This window comes from Lytechinus variegatus, chromosome 3 (genome assembly GCF_018143015.1).
Source record: "Lytechinus variegatus isolate NC3 chromosome 3, Lvar_3.0, whole genome shotgun sequence".
Lineage (NCBI taxonomy): Eukaryota > Metazoa > Echinodermata > Echinoidea > Temnopleuroida > Toxopneustidae > Lytechinus > Lytechinus variegatus.
The window spans coordinates 56,681,443-56,689,450 of NC_054742.1; positions in this window are offsets into that span (position 1 = coordinate 56,681,443).

Sequence of the window (8,008 nt, forward strand, 5' to 3'; positions counted from 1 at the left end):
GTTCTAAACCTATATAAGCGCGCGTTTTTACCCTTGCAATAATTGTTTATTGGATATATATCTTGTTCTCAAATTAAAACGTCCAAAAAATTAGTGTTCTCAGATCAAAATATAAGATATTTACAGTCGCATCAATTAAGGTAACCATCCTTGTAATTAGTAAAAACAGTGTTTAGAATGTCAAGGTTTCAGTCAGAATACGAAAAAAAAATCAGCTAGTAATTTGTAATTGCATTAATACTTTATTCAGATAACATCCTGATCATTTCTACAAAAAAAAATGCTTAGAATGTCAAGTTTTCAGATTAGTCTATTCACAAGTGTTAGCTCGCGCTATGCGCTCACATTTTTGATCGGTGAAATAACCATCCTCATGAGTCATTGCAAATAGTTTTTCCTTCTCTTCCTTGTCTATGAAAGCTTGTTTCTCCTTCTTCCCCTTTTCTCCACCATTTCTACCGACTTCAGCATTAGACAAAGCCATGTCACCTGTTCTGGAACTAGAATTGTACTAACAATCTCAGCAAAGTACAGCAGAGAAGTTTATTAACTTCCGTAACAGTATTGTTACGGAAGTTAATGCACTTTCTATAGCAAAGAAATTTAGATATTTTAAGTTCTAAAGAAGATTCCAATATTCAAAATTGTAGTATGAATTATTTGAAATTCCAAAAGCATTAAATATCGTATATAATTCTGGGGAAATTGTTCTCGCTGGCAATTTTCCCTCTTTACAAAGTGATGTTGAAAATAAGATGTGCAATAATAATTTTACAAGGATGAATAGCTATTATTTCTATGGGTACGTAGGTGGAGGGTACCTTATATAATTTATATCTGTATGATCCGGAGTGATGCAGTACAGTACAAATTTGTAGCATATTCAAGAAAAAATGTTACGGAAGTTAATGCGTTACGGAAGTTAATGTTTTTGTGCTTTGTGGTCCAACGTGGACCTTATTTAGCAGCCCTACCTTTGAAAACTGTATTTATTATGAAAGGTGTCTCTTATCCTATATAATACTGAATCCTTAACAGAACTGCCAAAGTGCATATTTTCTTAAGGTGCGTTACGGATGTTAAACCTGTTTAGTCATACATTTCATTTTTTTAAGAATAGTCCTTTATTTTCATGTAATACAGGAAACACATATGGTACTTCCCTATCAATTATTTATTAATGAATATCACTCTACTTGCAGACACCTTATCATGTAATATCATTCAGTTTTAAAAGGGAGAAAAAAATTGTGGCAGTATTCGTTACGGAAGTTAAAATGAATTGAGGACAAAGTTAAAAGTGGAATTAATCAGAGTGATCATCGAATACTAGGATAAGCCCAGTTTTATAGACGTATTCACCATGCTGCCCTCACCAGACATTGATGTAGGTAAGAAATACAGAGTACATATAAAAGAGAATGATAGTAAAATAAAAAACTGACCCGAGACAGTGTATATTCTAACAAAAAGCAAAAATAAAAGGCCTGTGTAATAAATTTAGAGCTTTACTAGTCACTGGTCGCATATGGTTTGTGGAGCTAGTCTATTATTGTCATTTTGTTGATAATATTTTTGTAGAAAATGTTCAGGGTTGTGAAGCTAGCGGGCATAAGATAGTCGAGACACGTTTTTTGTGAATTGTAACATTTTTTTTGAGAATGACCCTTCAGCAAATGAGTTTCAATGAACCAAACTCGACTATTTAATCCAAATTTGCTCTTTGTATATATTTCATGTTTTCATTCTTCTAAAGTTTATGTTATAATATACCCTTATCATCCTCTGTAATGGGATGTGACATAACTGAAGGAATTGATTTTGAAATAGAGGAAATAAAGGAGTGGAAAGAAAGTCTGAGAGAGAAGAGAAGATAATCTGTGAAGATAAAGGAAATGTCCTTTCTAATTCGAACTCTGGTTTTACTTTAATATGAATATAAGTTGTGGCTGTAACTTTAAAATGAGAGGGAATCTTTCTTTAAGTGATTGAAAATTTTGATTCAATTGTTTTTCATTCAATTATTCATTCTAATTATACTGGACCTAAACAGATATACAATGTGTAAGATTATGAAATAACCACACTGGTCAGAAATGAACATAACTTTGATGTGAATCATCAATATATAAATAAACCCCTCAAAAAAAGTTTGGAAATCTGTGTTTGGCTATTGATTTCTCCCAACTCCCAATTTTACACAATGCATGTTTTACATCATTCAAATGATCATTTAATTCTCTTTAAATGATACCTTGCTTGTTATGATCATGCAATCAGGAAAAGAGCAGGATTCAAAAGTGTTGGATGATGTCTGAATTGAAAAGCTGCAAAACGAGCAAAAAAGGTTTGGAAATATCCGGGGAAATCTGAGTTTGACCATTAATTTCTCCCAACTCCCAAATTTATACAATGCATATTTGATATCCTTTAAAAGATCATTTAATTCTCTTTAAAATTATACCATGCTTGTTATGATCATGCTATCACAAAAAGAGCAGGATTCAAGTGTTGGATGATGTCTGAATTGAAAAGCTGCAAAACGAGCAGAAATAGTCATGATGGGTCAATACAGAACATGTTTCTTTTGTATGTGTCAAGAGTTGGAAATCCATTCAAATCAAGGCAAGCCCTGTTACAACCGATAATGTCGCACCAACGCATAATGTCGCAGCAACGCATAATGTCGCAATCTGCGACATTATGCCAAGAGCGTCCGACGCATAATGTCGCAGTCAACGCATAATGTCGTAGTTTTTCTAACGCATAATGTCACATGTCGCAACGCATAATGTCGCAGCAAATCGTTAACGCATAATGTCACATGTCGCAACGCATAATGTCACAGCGGTATTTTCTTCAGGACTTGAGCTACAGATAAGATATAAAACATGCTTTTACTTAGTATTTTGAGACACGAAAAAGAGAATGAAATTATTTTGAAATCAGGATTACTCTTTGTATGGATATTTGTCGCTTTATTGCCATTTCGTCTACTGCCTTTTCCCCACTATCGCATGGTCTGATATCATTTCGTCTACCATTAGTTAGTCAACTATCAACATAGTCCAATAACCATTTCGTCTAATTACCATCTCGTCTAATAGCCAGTTGGTCTAATAGCCGTTGTGTTTATTATCATTTAGTCTAATTGTATTTTTTTCAGTTGGTCCAATATCCATTTTGTCCAATATCATTACGTCTATTACCTTTTGGTCTAATAGCCAATTGGTCTAATAACCACTTGGTGTACTCTCATATTCGTCCATGTTCCAATTGGTCTAACTTCAGTTGGTTCGCTATCACTTTGTCTAAATCCATTTCGGCTAATACTCATTTGGTATCGTTGCCACGGGTCCAATCACCAATAGGTCCAATCATTGGTTCTAGGACAATTACCCCATGGACAATCACCCTTCGGACAACTAATCCCTGACAATTTTACCCACCCGAGGACAATTACCCCTGGAAAATTACCCCCTGAGGACAATTACCCCCGAGGACAATTACCCCCTGAGGACAATTACCCCCTAGACAATTACTCCCGGACAAGTACCCCCTGTAAAACTACCCCGAGGACGATTACCCCCTGAGGACAATTTCCCCCCCTGGACAACTACCCCTAGGGCAATTTCCCCCCGGACAATTACCCCTGGACAATTACCCCCGGACAACTACCCCGGACAATTACCCCTTAGGAAAATTACCCCCCCCCGAGGACAATTACCCCCGGATAATACAACGGACAATTACCAAAACATTACCCTGCCCCGGGGACAATAACCCCCTATAGACAAAGGGAGTGCACAGAGTTAGGGCCTAAATAGTAAAATTACAAGTCGTTCTTGTGTATATTATCTTTGCATATTTTTTTTGCTTACTGTATTAAAACTAAAGCCACATCTTAATCTGGAATGTGCACCAATTGTTTCATAATTCTTAGCTTCTTGTTAGATGAATTGTTTTTAAAATAACAGGTTTATAGGTTCTTCTTGTCAAAGTAGTGTTGATGGTTTGCGTTACCGGCTTTCAATATTTCTACCTGTGAAGGAGTCTTTTAATGTTTTATCTATTTTCCTGATTTTTTCCTGAAATTAAACCCCAAATTAATCAAGAAAAAAATCAGATCAGTTGGAATCAGAGAAATTAGGCATTTGTGATTATTATGTCTAATCGTGTCTTTTCATGAATGTTCAATTGTTCTATGAAAACTTAGTATGTGGGCCAGTTTACACATTTTCTGATGTACATATGCGTAGCTATATAGCACAAGCCCCCACCCCCATTTTTCATGATGCAGAAGGCATTGCTAAACAAAAAAAAAGAAAAAAGGCGGAAAAGGAAGAAAAAATATAAAAAAAAGAAGAAAATGAGAGAGAGGGAGCGAGAAAAAGGGAGAAAGAGCGATATAAAAAGAGAAAGTTATTAACATAAGATAAAGTAGAAAATATATTGAAAACCTGTGCCACCGACCCAGACCATTATAATGGTTCACGCCCGGGGGGGGGGGCACTCAGTATATAATAATGTGCAGCGGAGGGGACCCCCATTTTTACACTCAAATTTCCGTTCCAAGGCATAGCATCTTTGTCTTATTGAGAAAAAGAACAAATAAAGCCGCTCCAAGGCAAAACATTTTCTTCTTATCGAGAAAAAAGAAGAAAGAAATCCGCTCCAAAGCTTGTCATATTTTTCGTTAAGCCGTTCCGGTCGCATTGATCTGCTACAATGAGCTGCAATTTTGGTGAAATGCGGCCGCAGAGCGCTGTCCGACCATCACCTCTGCGCGAGCGCACCCGGCAGACGTGCCGCCGGGCGAGCTACATCATGCACGCATGTCCGTTCCACAGGGATGCATCAGCACTGACACGCTAGCGATCCGTTCCAAGGACCCCGTTTTTTGTCTCCCCCTCGGGCACACCCCTACCACTTTTTTTGGTCGAGTGCCCCCTTCCCCCCTGGGGTCACGCTTGATTCGATGCCAGAGATAAGGTGGGGGGGGGGGTATTTTCCGGGGGTAATTGTTTGGCGGTAACTGTCTGGAGAATCATTGTCCTCGGGGGCATTTGCTGGGGGGGGGGTAATTGTCTGTGAAATAATTGTCCAGGGGATGATTGTCCGGGGGTAATTGTCCTCGGGGGTAATTGTCCGGGGGGGGGGTAATTGTCCTCGGAGGCTAAATGTTAAGAGGTGGTTGTCTGGAAGGTGATTTTCTGGGGGGTAATTGTCCTAGAACCGGTGATAGGACCTAATGGTGATTGGACCCATGGCAACGATACTTAGCCGAAATGGGTTTAGACAAAGTGATAGCGAACCAACTGAAGTTAGACCAAATGGAACATGGACGAAAATGAGAGTACACCAAGTGGTTATTAGACCAATTGGCCATTAGACCAAAAGGTAATAGACGTAATGATATTGGACAAAATGGATATTTGACCAACTGAAAAAAATACAATTAGACTAAATGATAATAAACACAACGGCTATTAGACCAACTGGCTATTAGACGAGATGGTAATTAGACGAAATGGTTATTGGTATGTTGATAGTTGACTAACTAATGGTAGACGAAATGATATCAGACCATGCGATAGTGGGGAAAAGGCAGTAGACGAAATGGCAATATAGCGACAAATATCCATACAAAGAGTAATCCTGATTTCAAAATAATTTCATTCTCTTTTTCGTGTCTCAAAATACTAAGTAAAAGCATGTTTTATATCTTATCTGTAGCTCAAGTCCTGAAGAAAATACCGCTGTGACATTATGCGTTGCGACATGTGACATTATGCGTTAACGATTTGCTGCGACATTATGCGTTGCGACATGTGACATTATGCGTTAGAAAAACTACGACATTATGCGTTGACTGCGACATTATGCGTCGGACGCTCTTGGCATAATGTCGCAGATTGCGACATTATGCGTTGGTGCGACATTATCGGTTGTAACAAGCCCCTGCTTCTGTAGTGATGGTACTGTAAGTCATAGTTTTAAATACCCATGCATGTTTGTTTATTTGTTATGTTTTTGGTTGTGCAGAGGTGTGTTTGGTTCCATGTTAATGGTGATGTTAAGGTGCATGAAAACATTTAACAGAAACCGCAGAGAAACTCACTCATCACCACTGAAAAAAAAGAACAGTAACTTTCAATATTGTGTCATTTTGCAACATTTGAAGTTTGACCTTGGCCCACATTTCACGGCATTGCACCTCCATGTAAACCATAATCATACCCTATAGGGAATCATTTTAAAGAATTGAATGATCTATTCATTGATATTAGTTACACATTCATATTCACTAAAACCGGTGAGGAATTATCGATCAAAGTAAAAGAAAAACGCTGAGAAATTCACTCATCACCACGAAAAAAAAAGGAACAGTGACTTTCAATATTGTGTCATTTTGCAGCTTTTGAATTTTGACCTTGCCCCTTATTTCAAGGCACTGCACCTCCATGTGAACCATAATCACATCATGTAGGGTATCATTTTAAAGAAAAATTAAATGTTCTATTCAGTGCTATTAATTACACATTTATATTTACTAAAACGAAAGAGGGATTATCGATCAAAGTCAGATTTCCAAACTCTTTTTGAGTTTAGTTACAGCATTATATATACATGTATAGTATATATTTTAATGGTCAGATCTAACAAATTTCCTTTATTCTGCACTGGGAAGCACAATGGAGATGGTACCTGTTGAATAAAACATTCTTTGCCGTAATATCAGACAGGCCATTGCTTGAAACGTTCCTCAGATCATAAAATACATGAAAATAAATATTTTTCATCAGTAAAGAAAAAAATTCCTCTTACAATCCCTCTCTATTTCAAAGACAGATAAATAAGCCTAAAGTAATTTGACATATTGCGTGTTTTCCCAGGAACGTGTCACAAATTCCTATTTTTGTTAAAGGTCAAGTCCACCTCAGAAAATTGTTGATTTGAATCTATAGAGAAAAATCAGACAAGCACAATGCTGAACTTTTATCAAAATCGGATGTAAAATAAGTTATGACATTTCAAAGTTTCTCTTATTTTTAACAAAATAGTTATTTGAACGAGCCAGTTATATCCAAATGGAGAGAGTCGATGATGTCACTCACTATTTCTTTTGTTTTTATTGTTTGAATTATACAATATTTCAATTTTTACGAAATTGACGATTAGGACCTCCTTGCCTGAAGCACAAAATGTTAAAATAATGGAATTCCATTTCACATGACAATGATGAGAAAAATAAAATATTTCATATAACAAAATACGAAAGAAATAGTGAGTGATGTCATCAGTTCCTCATTTGCATACCGACCGAGTTGTGCATATAACTGTTTTGTGAAATGAAGCGAAACTTTAAAATGCTATAACTTTCTTATTTTACATCCGATTTTGATGAAATTTTTAGTGTTATGCTTGTTGATTTTTTCTCCTTTTATTCAGATCAAGTTTTTGTTGGGGTAGACTTGCCTTTAATCATATTTTTAATTATGTTTTTTTCTACAATTAACTTTTCTGATTTGCTGTAAGATTTGCAATCTAGTGACATTGTCTCTTCCTTTTCATTATTGATTTTCAAACAGGTGTAATATTTTTTACCCTTACCATCAATAATGACGTAAATAACAGTTTATGAGATGAAATTTATTATTGATGAATTCCCATCAACCCCCAATTGGTTAAACATCATGAAACATATGAACCTAGGCCATGACAAAGAGAGCAACCTTCCAGATAATATTTATTTCTTTTATTCATTTGTTTATTTAATAATTCATTAATTGATTTATTTGATAATTCATTTATTTATCGATCTATCTATTCATTTATGCATATCAATATTTCACAAATGATTATGGTTTATATCACAACATATCATTTCAGTTTAATATAATAAAACGTCATCTGCATGAAATTTGCATATATATGTATCAATTAAATGAAAAGAGCTTTTTAAGTAAGATGTATATCCTCTATCGAAATGAAAAAAAAAAAAACG